Source organism: Natator depressus, chromosome 3 (genome assembly GCF_965152275.1).
Source record: "Natator depressus isolate rNatDep1 chromosome 3, rNatDep2.hap1, whole genome shotgun sequence".
NCBI classification, from domain to species: Eukaryota; Metazoa; Chordata; order Testudines; family Cheloniidae; genus Natator; species Natator depressus.
In genome coordinates, this window is record NC_134236.1 from 111320635 (window position 1) to 111337010 (window position 16376).

Here is a 16376-nt window from a genome sequence, read left to right on the forward strand (position 1 = left end):
GGTTAGGGACTATTTAGAAAAGCTGGACGTGCACAAGTCCATGGGGCCGGACGAGTTGCATCCGAGAGTGCTGAAGGAATTGGCGGCTGTGATTGCAGAGCCCTTGGCCATTATCTTTGAAAACTCGTGGCGAACGGGGGAAGTCCCGGATGACTGGAAAAAGGCTAATGTAGTGCCAATCTTTAAAAAAGGGAAGAAGGAGGATCCTGGGAACTACAGGCCAGTCAGCCTCACCTCAGTCCCTGGAAAAATCATTTAGCAGGTCCTCAAAGAATCAATCCTGAAGCACTTACATGAGAGGAAAGTGATCAGGAACAGTCAGCATGGATTCACCAAGGGAAGGTCATGCCTGACTAATCTAATCGCCTTTTATGATGAGATTACTGGTTCTGTGGATGAAGGGAAAGCAGTGGATGTATTGTTTCTTGACTTTAGCAAAGCTTTTGACACGGTCTCCCACAGTATTCTTGTCAGCAAGTTAAGGAAGTATGGGCTGGATGAATGCACTATAAGGTGGGTAGAAAGCTGGCTAGATTGTCGGGCTCAACGGGTAGTGATCAATGGCTCCATGTCTAGTTGGCAGCCGGTGTCAAGTGGAGTGCCCCAGGGGTCGGTCCTGGGGCCGGTTTTGTTCAATATCTTCATAAATGATCTGGAGGATGGTGTGGATTGCACTCTCAGCAAATTTGCAGATGATACTAAACTGGGAGGAGTGGTAGATACGCTGGAGGGGAGGGATAGGATACGGAAGGACCTAGACAAATTGGAGGATTGGGCCAAAAGAAATCTGATGAGGTTCAATAAGGATAAGTGCAGGGTCCTGCACTTAGGATGGAAGAATCCAATGCACCGCTACAGACTAGGGACCGAATGGCTAGGCAGCAGTTCTGCGGAAAAGGACCTAGGGGTGACAGTGGACGAGAAGCTGGATATGAGTCAGCAGTGTGCCCTTGTTGCCAAGAAGGCCAATGGCATTTTGGGATGTATAAGTAGGGGCATAGCGAGCAGATCGAGGGACGTGATCGTTCCCCTCTATTCGACACTGGTGAGGCCTCATCTGGAGTACTGTGTCCAGTTTTGGGCCCCACACTACAAGAAGGATGTGGATAAATTGGAGAGAGTCCAGCGAAGGGCAACAAAAATGATTAGGGGTCTAGAGCACATGACTTATGAAGAGAGGCTGAGGGAGCTGGGATTGTTTAGTCTGCAGAAGAGAAGAATGAGGGGGGATTTGATAGCTGCTTTCAACTACCTGAAAGGGGGTTCCAAAGAGGATGGCTCTAGACTGTTCTCAATGGTAGCAGATGACAGAACGAGGAGTAATGGTCTCAAGTTGCAATGGGGGAGGTTTAGATTGGATATTAGGAAAAACTTTTTCACTAAGAGGGTGGTGAAACACTGGAATGCGTTACCTAGGGAGGTGGTAGAATCTCCTTCCTTAGAGGTTTTTAAGGTCAGGCTTGACAAAGCCCTGGCTGGGATGATTTAACTGGGAATTGGTCCTGCTTCGAGCAGGGGGTTGGACTAGATGACCTTCTGGGGTCCCTTCCAACCCTGATATTCTATGATTCTATGATTCTATGACCCTGTTGCTGAAATAGTGGAGCATATATTATATAATATATCTAGGGAGGCCAGATAAAAATATTTTACATTCCATCTCTAGATGCTGAAAGTGAACATTCCTAAAATATTGATGTAATCTCAGTTAAATAATTAATTAACTAGTTCAGTATAAAAAAAATAGTATGGGTCAGCAGAGCTTTCCAATCTTTTGTGCCAGTGTTTTAATCCCAGAGTAATCAAAAGTGATTGCATTTTGATTGTATACTCTAGGTTGTTGTCATTATAAGAACACTTAATTTTTAACATCATACATCATACTTATATGTTTGGACTACAAATGGAGAGGAAATGGGATCTCTGCTTTTGTTAGCAAGAAGATACCACATTTCATAAAAGAATCAAGAACATGGATGGATGTCTCATTGGATTGTTAATAAAACACAAAGCCATTTAGATCTATTCTGAGCAAAACTAGGGGCCAAAAATGATTATTGCCCATAGTTCAATGCCCTGTAATATTAATAGACAAATTTCAGAAGGTCAAGTGCGCAGTTACAGAGCTATCTGGAGAAAAATAATAATGTGAATGCTGATTTCCATTATCAGCAATGCTGTGCAACAATTGCCATTATAAATCCTGATTTTCCTGGGTTTATGTTCCTTTTAGATATGATAAAAGGGGACAGATATGATACAGCTTACAAAATCTTTTGCCACAGAAAAAAAGGCCACCAGCACTAATGGCTAAATGCACACAAACTGCTTGGATAAATTGAAATAAGAATGCAGAACTGCCATAGCAGGGTTCATTCATGCTAATGTTTCCAACAACAGCATTTCCATTTATATTACCCTAAAATATTGCCTCTATACGCTGTGTGCAGTAATACACACTCTTAGGGCTTGTCTACATAGGGGGCACAGAAAAATCAATCCAAATTAACTAAGTGTGAATTCAAGGTGGACTGTTTAAGCTACATTAAGCCCCTGTGTGGCCTTTCTTATTCAGAATTAAAGTGGCCTTATTCCAGTTTATCTTAATTCACTTCCAAAGTGAAATAAATTAAACCAAATTAAGGCCACTTTAATTTTGAATAAGAAAATCCACACAGGGTATGTCTACACAGCTGCTAGAGACCAATTCAGACCTACAGGGCTTGGGCTACAGGGCTGTTTCATTGCTGTGTAGACTTCTGGGCTCAGGCTGGAGCCCGGGCTCTTGGACCCTGAGAGGTGGGAGGGTCCCAGAGTTCAGGCTACAGCCCAAGCCTGGAAATCTACACAGCAATGAAACAGCCCCACAGCCAAAGCTGGCTGGCACAGGCCAGCTGCAGGTGTCTAGTTGCTGTGTAGACATACCCACAGGGCTTAATGTGGTTTAACCAATCCACTTTAAATTCATGCCTTTAATTAATTCGGATTAATTTTTCCGAGTTCCCTGTGTAGACAAGCCCTTTAAAAATAGAAAAGCTGCATATTCTGGATCTTCACATGCAATAGTGACAATAATTCAGCTCAATTTCCTCAAATTACAGTTAATCTCAGAGAAAAGTAATAAACAATCCAGATTACCCTATGGCCATGGAGTCTTGAAGGATGATCTTTCTACAAGGAAAGAGTGAGGAAGAAAGAGTACTTTATTTGCATTCCTGTTCAGAGATACAGTAAGAAGGATATATAAGAACATATTTTGCTGATCTTATTCATATATGCAGTCATACTGAAGTCAAGCCTGTGTGAGTAAACTGAGTAGGATTTGGCCATTGTGTTATTTATAGGTAAATGGGTCTCAGAAATACAGGTGTTTGAGAAAAAGTCCATGAAAACAGAACACGTACAAACCAGTGAATATGAAAGCCTATTTGTAATTCGGATTTATTTCTCTCTCTTTTTTCTACTTTGTTTGCATTTTTCAGGCATCTGTTATCCCCTTCTCTGCCTCACATATACCATTTTGGCAAGTTTTCTGAATTGCCTACTGAACCAGAGGAGGGTAGGTATGTTGCAGAATTTAAACAAGGAAGATGTTCTGTGCTGTCCCACTTCTTGTATAAATTAAGTGATTGTATAAGATTATCAGCAACTGAGATCACAATATGGAGATTAGATGTGATACAGTGATAAAATGGAGAAATTTAGCAGAATATACCTAAAGTAGCTCACAGTTGGGTAACTGAATGGATCAGAAGATTGGAAATGATCTTCTACCACTAGACCACTGGTTTAACAGCTTTTAAGGCCAAAAAGGACCATTATGATCATCTAAACTGACTCTTTCATAACAAAGGCTATATAACCTCTCGCAGTAATTCCTGCACCAAGCCCATAACTTCTGGTTTGAACTAGTAGAGCCTATCTTTTGCAAAGACATGCAATCCTGCTTTAAAGATTTCAGTTGATGAAGAACTAACTTACCATGGGACCTGGTGAATCCAATGATAAATTATCCTGAGTCCATCTCAAGCCAACAGGAAAAAAAAATATAAGAATGATTAAGTCCAAGGGATGGGCTTTGTGACTAGTTGATAACATATGATCTTTCATATTGATACTTCAAATTCACTTCATGTTCTCTACAGCAGGAGGAACTGATGCAGAACAAGTGGTGAAACAAAACTAAAAGTTGTATTATCAATGATAGCTACTTGAGTCACCAGTTTAAACAGGTTAACTGACACGTTAACTAAGGGCTTCATCCAATTTCAAGTGAAGCCAATGGAGAGACTAGTGACTGAACTTTGGCCTTGGATACAGTTATTTTGGGGCACTCTCTTGCAATCCTTGGCTACAGAACAACCATTTGTGGACAATTGCAGCTGGACATAATTCAGAGCTGTCATGAAGCTGCTCTAAATTATGCCAGGGGCTGGCCTCAAGATTGGGGAAGCACAAAATGGTTTAAAGTACCGCCCCCCCCACACACACACCTTTCTTCAGCTGAACAAGCAGAGCTCTACATTAGAACCTATGTGGATATACAATAGCAACTTGCACTATATTTGTAATGTGCTTCTAACATACTGTAGGCAAGAAAGTCCTTTTGTTTTTCTAGGAACTTCACAAGTCACTGGAGATCCAAAATGTCCATCTTTAACTGATGCTTTGGCTTCTCCCCTTCCTCCCTTTCTGCCCCTCCCCCCTCCCCCCAGGAGCTAGTTAGAGTTGTTTGGCCATTATGGAATGGCTAGACTGTACCCTACGTTTAACATACTTTCAGTATAAGAATTATCATGACATTAGTCATCAACATCCATTATGTATAGCAAACATGTCTACTGGTGGGGCCAAATCCTGAGAAGCAGCTTATAGGCTGTGTGCTACTCTGCTTCATGGGGGTGACGTGGAAGGAAGCCTTCCCATCCCAACGAATGGTTAAAGAGCAGACCTGTACCTGCACTGCAATAGCCTCTGTGGCTCCAGTTTGGCTACTCTAATGTCGGGGGAAAGGGGTAGGCAGTGGGAGAAAGAGGACAGAAGAATCTATATAGTGGCAGATTCTCCATTCCTGCCCAACCCATAACCTGAACTGGCTGTGTGCCTCCGCCCACCTCTGCGTACTGAGCTCCATGACTGGGCCTTCCCTGCTCTGCCCCTCCTCTGCCACCCCTTTCTACACGGAAGAAGCTCACAAGCTTCACTCTCAAGGGAGCCTCACCGGGGCAGGATTTGCACCTTGCTGCACAAACTTGGCTCAGTCTTGCCAACTGCCGATTGAAATCAATGGCCTACAGAAGAAAATAAGTTGCCAAAACATCAGTTGAAACTCACTGATGTCAATGGGAGTTGGACCAGGCTCATTATGCTGTCTGTCCTACTTAAAACAAACCAAATCGAAAACCAATCCAGGTATTAGAGAATTGCGCAACAAAGCGCACTCCAGGTTACTGCTAAAAATTCCCACAACAGGTTGATCAGACTGTGGTCTTGTCAGAACCCACAATACAAGTGCTCACAGCTGGTTGAAAACAGGACATTTGGAGGAGAAAAATCAAAATTTCCTGTAAAAATTTTTGGTTTTAGATGAAAAAACAATAGCCACATTTTGTCAGTTTTTGTCTGTTTTCTGAAAAAAATGGACACTTTAAAATGAAACACAAATTTCCCAGAAGGTTTAATTTAGGGAAAAAAGGAAAATTTTAATCAAAAAAGTTTCAACAGAAAAGTTTTGATCAGCTCCACACACAGTACTCCTTGTTCCCTGAGAGCGCCTGGTATGAGCTGGGCAGGTAAGAGCAGTCAGACGCAATCCAACTGTGTCATGACAGGCTGAACGCAGGCCTGCATATCAGCTGTGGTAGGAACATGATGCTTTTCAGTTTACCATGCACATAATTCTATGCACAAACACACTACTTAATTCTACCGGGTACTAGCCTTTTATGAAAAGACACATGCTAATAAGTATCAGCTGCAGCAGTGAATCTGATGAAAGGTTTGCTGGAAAACACATCAAATAGCAACATCAATCCATAGATTAGCTTTTCAGTGTTATTATACGACAGTCTGTGCAGATGGTGATTCGCTTAGTGCTCGCTTTCTGGGGCCCCTGTTTCAGACAGTATGTCTTATCTCATTTGCATCGTTCAAGTTCCAGAAATTACTGTTTGTATTTCACAACATTTTCATACTCCAAGATGCTACAAAGGATGTAGAGACTGATGGAGATTCGAGGAGAAAATGCTGATGACCCTTGGGACACAGAACTGCTGACAGGTGTGCCTAGTCTCTCTCTCTTTTTTCATATCTTTTTTCTTAGTAGGGGATATTTCTTTTCTAAATGGTCTTTCAGCATCTATGTCCCCAAGCATCACTCACAGCCTCCTTGACTGCTTCTGGCACTTGTGATTCAAATGAGGTCAATCGCCTGGCAGATTCTGTATTTCTGAATCAATATGCTTTAGTCAAACACAGGTCACTGGGCTCAATACAAGGATAACTGGGTGAAATTCTCTGTTACACAGGAATCTGACTAGATGGTCTAATGGTCCCTTCTTTTCTTAAATTCTGTAAATCTATTAATTTAAGTACAGTCCTAGGCTAATTTCGTTCTTCTTGAGTCTAGAGGATCCCAAGGGTTTGGAGGGAGAGTGAATTGTCCAAACATTGCTGCTAGCTTGACTGTGTGTGTGTGTGTGCGTGTGTGTGTGTGTGTGCGCGCCTATCAAGTCTTCCTTTTTAAAATCTTATTTGAATTGAAATACATTGGCAGCATCCCTCATCAGACTCCTCAGGACAGATTTTTTTCCAGAAACAATCTTCCTCCTGCTTTAGTCTTCTCTTTTCTCTAGATTCAGTGCTGCTCTTTTCCTCATGGCGGTCATTAACCTTTTCCTTTCACTTTCCCTTCCTAATCCTAAATCACTAGCAGTTTCTCGTACATGTGTAATGCTGTGTGTTTTAAACTTGTTAATGTACATGCACTTTGGGTGTGTGAGTGATAGGGGCACTCTTTACAAATGGCCAGAATGTGACACACTTTCTCATGCTGGGAGTGCCATACTCCTCATCTGGTCCCATTTACTTTGATGTGAGTGTAAGAGTATCACTGTCTGCCCTGAAGGAAGGAAGATTTTATACCCCTCTCCATAACCAGGGGGGGATTAATACCAAGAATGAATAGCACCCATGTTATTTTTATTTCTTGCAATCTTTGAAATAAAGATCCTTTATTGGCAGATCCTTATCTTTTCCCACTTGGTAAAATAGTAAAATGCCAAAGCCAAAGTGATTTTGCTACATTTTCAAAGCTGGGGTGTGTCTGTTAGGCAAAGCCAGAGTGTTTGGAAGCACTAGAAAGTATTCTGACAAACAGAATGCCTTCCTGAACAGCCTGGAGTACAGGGGGACTGTGCATGTTAGCGTAACCCAGCGTTCCAGGGGTGTCACCTGGTTCCTTCTGTGCCTGATCCACAGAGGATGTGATTCCTTTAGAGCTCCTACTTACAGGACTTAGTCCTTTAACTCAGGCTGTGGAGGAGAGGCTCATGCTTTTATCTGTCCACAGTTCAATCGGCAATGATTCATACATAGATTCCAAGGCCAGAAGGGACCATTATGATCACCTACTGCGATCTCCTGTATAACACAGGCCATAGAACTTCCCCAAAATAACTCCTAGAGCAGATCTTTAGAAAAACATCCAATTTTGAGTTAAAAATTGTCAGTGAAGAAGAATCCACCATAACCCTTGATACATTGTTCCAATTATTAATTACTTTTTCTGTTAAAAATGTATCCCTTATTTCCAGTCCAAATTTATCTTCCAGCCATGGGAGCATGTTGTGCCTTTCTTTACTGCATTGAAGAGCCCATTATTAAATATTTGTTACCCATGCAGGTGCTTATGGACTAACCCAGGGATGGGCAAACTTTGGCACACAGCCCGTCAGCGAAATCCATTGGCGGGCTGGGACGGTTTGTTTACCTGCAGGGTCCACAGGTTTGGCCGATAGCAGCTCCCATTGGCCACGGCTTGCTGTTCCAGGCCAATGGGGCTGCGGGGAGCAGCGGCCAGCACATCCCTTGGCCCACACCACGTCCTGCAGCCGCCATTGGCCTGGAACTGTGAACTGTGGCCAGTGGGAGCTGCGATCGTGGAACCTGTGGACGCTGCAGGTAAACAAACCGCCCCAGCCCACCAGTGGATTTCCCTGATGGGCCGCATGCCAAAGGTTTTGTTAAACTAAACAGATGGAGCTACTTAAGTCTGTCACTAGAAGGAATGTTTTCTATTCCTTTAATCATTCTTGTGGCTCTTCTCTGAATCCTCTTTAATTTAACAAAATCCATCTTGAACTGTGGGCACCAGAACTGGACACAGTATTCCAGTGATGGTCACACCAGCACCAAATACAGAGGTAAAATAACCTCTCTTGAGATTCCGCTGTAGATGCATCCCAGGATTGCATTAGTTCTTTTGGCCAGCACATCAAACTGGGGGCTCATGTTCATCAGATTATCCACCATGACTCCCAAATCTTTTTTCAGAGTCACTGCTTCCCAGGATAGAGTCCCTCATCCTGTAAATATGGCCCTAATTCTTTATTCCCAAATGTATAAATGAATACTGTTTGCTTGCACTCCATTTAGCAAGCAATCTAGATCTCTCTGAATCAGTGACCTGTCCACTTCATTATTTACTACTCCCTCAATTTTTGTGTCATCTGCAAAGTTTATCACTGATGATTTTATGTTTTCTTACAGATTGTTAATAAAGATGTTAAATAGTGTAGGGCAAAGAACCAGTCCCTGCAGGACCCAACTGGAAACAGACCTGCTCAATGACAATTTCCCATTTAGTTACATTTTGAGCCCTACCCATTAGCCAGTTTTGATCCATTTAATGTGTTTTTAATGGGGTTGTCATAAATATAAAGGGAAGGGTAAACCCCTTTAAAATCCCTCCTGGCCAGAGGAAATCTCCTCTCACCTGTAAAGGGTTAAGAAGCTAAAGGTAACCTCGCTGGCACCTGACCAAAATGACCAATGGAGAGACAAGATACTTTAAAAAGCTGGGAGGAGGGAGAGAAACAAAGGGTTTGTGTGTCTGTCTACATTTTGTCTTTGCCGGAGATAGACCAGGAATGAAGCCTTAGAACTTTTAGTAAGTAATCTAGCTAGGTATGTGTTAGATTATGATTTCTTTAAATGGCTGAGAAAAGAATTGTGCTGAATAGAATAACTATTTCTGTCTGTGTATCTTTTTTGTAACTTAAGGTTTTTGCCTAGAGGGGTTCTCTATGTTTTGAATCTAATTACCCTGTAAGGTATTTACCATCCTGATTTTACAGGGGGGATTTCTTATTTCTAATTACTTCTATTTTTATTAAAAGTCTTCTTGTAAGAAAACTGAATGCTTTTTCATTGTTCTTAGATCCAGGGGTTTGGGTCTGTGGTCACCTATGCAAATTGGTGAGGCTTTTTATCCAACATTTCCCAGGAAAGGGAGGGTGCAAGTGTTGGGAGGATTGTTCATTGTTCTTAAGATCCAAGGGTCTGGGTCTGTAGTCACCTAGGCAAATTGGTGAGGCTTTTTACCAAACCTTGTCCAGGAAGTAGGGTGCAAGGTTTTTGGGAAGTATTTTGGGGGGAAAGACGTGTCCAAACAGCTCTTCCCCAGTAACCAGTATTTGTTTGGTGGTGGTAGCAGCCAATCCAAGGACAAAAGGGTGGAATATTTTGTACCTTGGGGAAGTTTTGACCTAAGCTGGTAAAGATAAGCTTAGGAGGTTTTTCATGCAGGTCCCCACATCTGTACCCTAGAGTTCAGAGTGGGGGAGGAACCTTGACATGGTGGCATAGTGGTGGGATTAACCTGAAATCATTTTGAGATCCAGTTGAGATTTTTTTGAACTAGAAATACAGATTTTAAAAAAGGAGATTTTTTTTTTCTTTCCTTTAGAAAGGAAGTCCAGAAGCAGCTGAAGCTGAAAGCAGCTTGTTTTTTTCTCTGCTTTGTGGCCAAGCAGAGACAAAAGGGGATTATCTTTGTGAATTGCAGGTTTTCTTTGCCTGGAGGCAGGGTACTTAACTCCTGTAGGGAAATTCACAGTCTTCCAACCCAGAGTTTTTTTTTCCCTAAAAGTAAATAGAAGGGGGGGTGTTCTACCCATTTGCCTGGAGACAAAAGTGGCAGGGTTTTTTTCTTTGGATTTTGAGTTTTTACAAGGAGCACAAGTTTAAAAAGGAAACTTGTTTTTTCTTTGGGCTGGGTAAACAGGTTTCCAAGTAGTTGGAAGTTTTTTGCTTTGATTTGGGCCCAGAGCAGAGACAAGGGAATTGTCTTTTTCTGTAGGCTGACAATCACTATCAGAGAATAGGTATTCTATTCCAGCACAGCAAAATTTTACAGCCAAGTTTTGTTTGTTTATTTCTAAACTTTGGGTGTAAAGTTAGTTAAAAACAGAGAGGTTAGAATGACCAAATCCACGGCTCGACTACAGCTGGAATTAGCCAGATTTCAGGCTGAGGAAAGACAAAGGGAACATGAAAGACAGATAGAACTCATGCAGCTGAAGAAGGAGGAGAAGGAACAAGAAAGGGAGGCAGCGAAAGAGGCAGCAAAAGAGGCAGAACAACACCAAGCGGCTGCTCACAGGAGAGCTATGGAAGCAAGGGACAAAGAACTGGAGGAGAAGGAAAAAGAGAGGAAGTAAAAGGCTCAGCAGAATATCCCAACAAACCCTAGCAATCCTTCTCCAAGTACCACTTCCCATCCCAGAAAGTTCCCCACCTACAAGGCAGGCGATGATACTGAGGCCTTCCTAGAAAACTTCGAAAGGGCCTGCCTTGGGTACAACATCTCTACTGACCAATACATGGTAGAGCTGAGGCCACAGCTCAGTGGACCCTTAGCTGAGGTGGCAGCTGAAATGCCTAAAGAACACATGAACAAGTATGAACTGTTTAAATCCAAGGCAAGAGTCAGAATGGGGATAACACCCGAGCAGTCTCGTCGGAGGTTCAGAGCCCTAAGGTGGAAACCAGACGTGTCATTTACCCGACATGCCTACCACATTGTGAAACATTGGGATGCCTGGATATCCGGAGCAAGTGGTGAGTCTCCAGTAAATTTGCCCTTCCTAATGCAAATGGAACAATTCTTAGAGGGTGTTCCTGAAGAAATAGAAAGGTACATCCTAGATGGGAAGCCCAAAACTGTAATCAAGGCAGGAGAGATTGGAGCCAGATGGGTGGAGGTGGCAGAGAAGAAAAAAACTGGTCGCAGTTGGAGCGGAGACCAGAAGGGACAACCCCAGGCCACACCCTATTACCGGGGGCCGCCCAAAGCCCCACCTACCTCCCAAAGAACCCTCCAGACCCCTTATCGTCCCACCACCCCATTCTCCAGCAACCCTCCTTGCCCCAGTGACCCGTCAGCTGGACGATGTTTTAAATGTAACGAGCTGGGGCATGTAAAGGCCAACTGCCCCAAGAACCCCAACAGATTACAGTTCATTGCACCGGAATCACACCAGAGGTCCACAGGCCCAGATACCTCCCAGATACCCTTGGAGCGGAGGGAAACTGTGAGTGTGGGCGGGAAGAAGGTCACCGCGTGGAGGGACACCGGAGCACAAGTGTCAGCTATCCATGCTTCCTTAGTGGACCCCAATTTAATCAACCCAGAGATCCAAGTGACGATTCAACCCTTCAAGTCCAACTCTTTCGATTTGCCTACAGCCAAGTTGCCTGTCCAGTACAAGGGCTGGTCAGGAACGTGGACTTTTGCAGTCTATGATGATTATCCCATCCCCATGCTGTTGGGGGAAGACTTGGCCAATCATGTGAAGCAGGCCAAGAGGGTGGGAATGGTCACCCGCAGCCAGGCTAAACAAGCCGTGAGGCCTAGCTCTGTTCCGGAAACTTCTATCAGGACCCGGTCAGAGGTGATGGACCCGGACCCCAGACCAATGTCTGCAACAGCAGTAGTGGATCCAGTCCCAGAGACCCAGACGGAACCAGTCCCAGAACCGGAACCAGCCGAACAACCAACACCAGACCCATTGCCAGCACTGAATCCAGTACTTGCAACCTCAACACCAGAGGGCCCCACCGACCCTGAACTGGCAGCAGCCGATAACCCGACACAAGAGGCTCAGCCGGAGCCTGAATCCCAACATAGTGCACCAGCGGAGAGCAGTTCACAGTCAACAGAAACAGCTCCATCCCCTATATCGCTTCCAGAGGGACCAAGCCTAGGTCCACAATCCAATGAGGAACTGATGTCTCCAGCATCAAGGGAACAGTTCCAGACCGAACAGGAAGCAGATGAAAGCCTCCAGAGAGCTTGGACAGCGGCACGGAGCAACCCACCGCCTCTCAGCTCTTCTAATCGATCCAGGTTTGTTGTAGAAAGAGGACTTTTATACAAGGAAACTCTTTCTGGTGGACACCAGGAAGACTAGCATCCTCAGAGACAGTTGGTGGTTCCAACTAAATACCGGGCCAAGCTCTTGAGCTTAGCCCATGATCACCCTAGTGGCCATGCTGGGGTGAACAGGACCAAAGACCGTTTGAGGGGGTCATTCCACTGGGAGGGAATGGGCAAGGATGTTTCTACCTATGTCCAGTCTTGTGAGGTGTGCCAAAGAGTGGGAAAGCTCCAAGACCAGGTCAAAGCCCCTCTCCAGCCACTCCCCATCATTGAAGTTCCATTTCAGCGAGTAGCTGTGGATATTCTGGGTCCTTTTCCGAAAAAGACACCCAGAGGAAAGCAGTACATACTGACTTTCATGGATTTTGCCACCCGATGGCCGGAAGCAGTAGCTCTAAGCAACACCAGGGCTAAAAGTGTGTGCCAGGCACTAGCAGACATTTTTGCCAGGGTAGGTTGGCCCTCCGACATCCTCACAGATGCAGGGACTAATTTCCTGGCAGGAACTATGAAAAACCTTTGGGAAGCTCATGGGGTAAATCACTTGGTTGCCACTCCTTACCACCATCAAACAAATGGCATGGTGGAGAAGTTTAATGGAACTTTGGGGGCCATGATACGTAAATTCGTAAATGAGCACTCCAATGATTGGGACCTAGTGTTGCAGCAGTTGCTCTTTGCCTACAGAGCTGTACCACACCCCAGTTTAGGGTTTTCCCCATTTGAACTTGTATATGGCCGTGAGGTTAAGGGGCCATTGCAGTTGGTGAAGCAGCAATGGGAGGGATTTACACCTTCTCCAGGAACTAACATTCTGGACTTTGTAACCAACCTACAAAACACCCTCCGAACCTCTTTAGCCCTTGCTAAAGAAAACTTACAGGATGCTCAAAAAGAGCAAAAAGCCTGGTATGATAAACATGCCAGAGAGCGTTCCTTCAAAGTAGGGGACCAGGTCATGGTCTTAAAGGCGCTCCAGGCCCATAAAATGGAAGCATCGTGGGAAGGGCCATTCACGGTCCAGGAGCGCCTGGGAGCTGTTAATTATCTCATAGCATTCCCCACCTCCAACCGAAAGCCTAAGGTGTACCATATTAATTCTCTAAAGCCCTTTTATTCCAGAGAATTAAAGGTTTGTCAGTTTACAGCCCAGGGAGGAGACGACGCTGAGTGGCCTGAAGGTGTCTACTATGAAGGGAAATGTGCTGGTGGTGTGGAAGAGGTGAACCTCTCCATGACCCTTGGGCGTATGCAGCAACAGCAGATCCAGGAGCTGTGCACTAGCTACGCGCCAACGTTCTCAGCCACCCCAGGACTGACTGAACGGGCATACCACTCCATTGACACAGGTAATGCTCGCCCAATTAGAGTCCAACCTTACCGAGTGTCTCCTCAAGCTAAAACTGCTATAGAACGGGAGATCCGGGATATGTTACAGATGGGGGTAATCCGCCCCTCTGAAAGTGCATGGGCATCTCCAGTGGTTCTAGTTCCCAAACCAGATGGGGAAATACGTTTTTGCGTGGACTACCGTAAGCTAAATGCTGTAACTCGCCCAGACAACTATCCAATGCCACGCACAGATGAACTATTAGAGAAACTGGGACGGGCCCAGTTCATCTCTACCTTGGACTTAACCAAGGGGTACTGGCAGGTACCGCTAGATGAATCTGCCAAGGAAAGGTCAGCCTTCACCACACATCTCGGGCTGTATGAATTTAATGTACTCCCTTTCGGGCTGCGAAATGCACCCGCCACCTTCCAAAGACTTGTAGATGGTCTCCTAGCGGGATTAGGAGAATATGCAGTCGCCTACCTTGACGATGTGGCCATATTTTCGGATTCCTGGGCAGACCACCTGGAACATCTACAAAAAGTCCTTGAGCGCATAAGGGAGGCAGGACTAACTGTTAAGGCTAAGAAGTATCAAATAGGCCTAAACAGAGTGACTTACCTTGGACACCAGGTGGGTCAAGGAACTATCAGCCCCCTACAGGCCAAAGTGGATGCTATCCAAAAGTGGCCTGTCCCAAAGTCAAAGAAACAGGTTCAATCCTTTTTAGGCTTGGCCGGTTATTACAGACGATTTGTACCGCACTACAGCCAAATCGCCGCCCCACTGACAGACCTAACCAAAAAGAAACAGCCAAATGCTGTGCAGTGGACCGAAAAGTGTCAGAAGGCCTTTAACAAGCTTAAAGCGACACTCATGTCTGACCCTGTACTAAGGGCCCCAGACTTTGACAAACCGTTCCTAGTAACCACAGATGCGTCCGAGCGTGGTGTGGGAGCAGTTTTAATGCAGAAAGGACCTGATCAAGAATTCCACCCTGTAGTGTTTCTCAGCAAAAAACTGTCTGAGAGGGAAAGCCACTGGTCAGTCACTGAAAAAGAATGTTACGCCATTGTCTATGCTCTGGAAAAGCTACGCCCATATGTTTGGGGACGGCGTTTCCACCTGCAAACCGACCATGCTGCACTGAAGTGGCTTCACACCATCAAGGAAACTAACAAAAAACTTCTTCGGTGGAGTTTAGCTCTCCAAGATTTTGATTTTGACATCCAACACATCTCAGGAGCTTCTAACAAAGTGGCTGATGCACTATCACATGAAAGTTTCCCAGAATCAACTGGTTAAAATCATCCTTGAGATGTAGAAAATATTGTTAGTCTTTATGTACTTGGTAGTATATTTAGAGATGCATGTGTCTTATTAACTCTGTTTTTCCTAGAGCTCCAGGAAGAAATCCCAGCCAGTGTTTCACCCTAGCTGAGATTTGGGGGGTGTGTCATAAATATAAAGGGAAGGGTAAACCCCTTTAAAATCCCTCCTGGCCAGAGGAAATCTCCTCTCACCTGTAAAGGGTTAAGAAGCTAAAGGTAACCTCGCTGGCACCTGACCAAAATGACCAATGGAGAGACAAGATACTTTAAAAAGCTGGGAGGAGAGAGAGAAACAAAGGGTTTGTGTGTCTGTCTACATTTTGTCTTTGCCGGAGATAGACCAGGAATGAAGCCTTAGAACTTTTAGTAAGTAATCTAGCTAGGTATGTGTTAGATTATGATTTCTTTAAATGGCTGAGAAAAGAATTGTGCTGAATAGAATAACTATTTCTGTCTGTGTATCTTTTTTGTAACTTAAGGTTTTTGCCTAGAGGGGTTCTCTATGTTTTGAATCTAATTACCCTGTAAGGTATTTACCATCCTGATTTTACAGGGGGGATTTCTTATTTCTAATTACTTCTATTTTTATTAAAAGTCTTCTTGTAAGAAAACTGAATGCTTTTTCATTGTTCTTAGATCCAGGGGTTTGGGTCTGTGGTCACCTATGCAAATTGGTGAGGCTTTTTATCCAACATTTCCCAGGAAAGGGAGGGTGCAAGTGTTGGGAGGATTGTTCATTGTTCTTAAGATCCAAGGGTCTGGGTCTGTAGTCACCTAGGCAAATTGGTGAGGCTTTTTACCAAACCTTGTCCAGGAAGTAGGGTGCAAGGTTTTTGGGAAGTATTTTGGGGGGAAAGACGTGTCCAAACAGCTCTTCCCCAGTAACCAGTATTTGTTTGGTGGTGGTAGCGGCCAATCCAAGGACAAAAGGGTGGAATATTTTGTACCTTGGGGAATTTTTGACCTCAGCTGGTAAAGATAAGCTTAGGAGGTTTTTCATGCAGGTCCCCACATCTGTACCCTAGAGTTCAGAGTGGGGGAGGAACCTTGACAGGGGTGCTCACCCCACGCAAGGCTGAGCAGGTGAAATTATTATATTTAGCCTGATAGGCTGCGTCTGGGGGAGATTCAGGCATTGGAAGGCTGATTGGAAGGCCCATCTGAGAAGGAACAGGCAGGGCTAGTATAAAGCCAGGAATGTGGGAGCAGAAAGGGGCTGCAGGGGAAGTAGGCTGCAGTCACTCCTTGGGAGGAGGGAGATTGGGCTGGT

The 16376-nt window shown here is 44.5% G+C and overlaps 1 long non-coding RNA gene across 1 annotated transcript in view; it reads left to right on the forward strand.

Annotated features, from left to right (window-relative positions):
* The first annotated feature begins 6190 nt into the window (after positions 1-6190).
* LOC141984038 (uncharacterized) overlaps positions 6191-16376 on the forward strand; it is a 40470-nt gene continuing 30284 nt past the window's right edge. The window contains exon 1 of the long non-coding RNA XR_012638625.1: positions 6191-6279. This is a non-coding gene — a long non-coding RNA (uncharacterized LOC141984038). The remainder of the gene's footprint in view (positions 6280-16376) is intronic.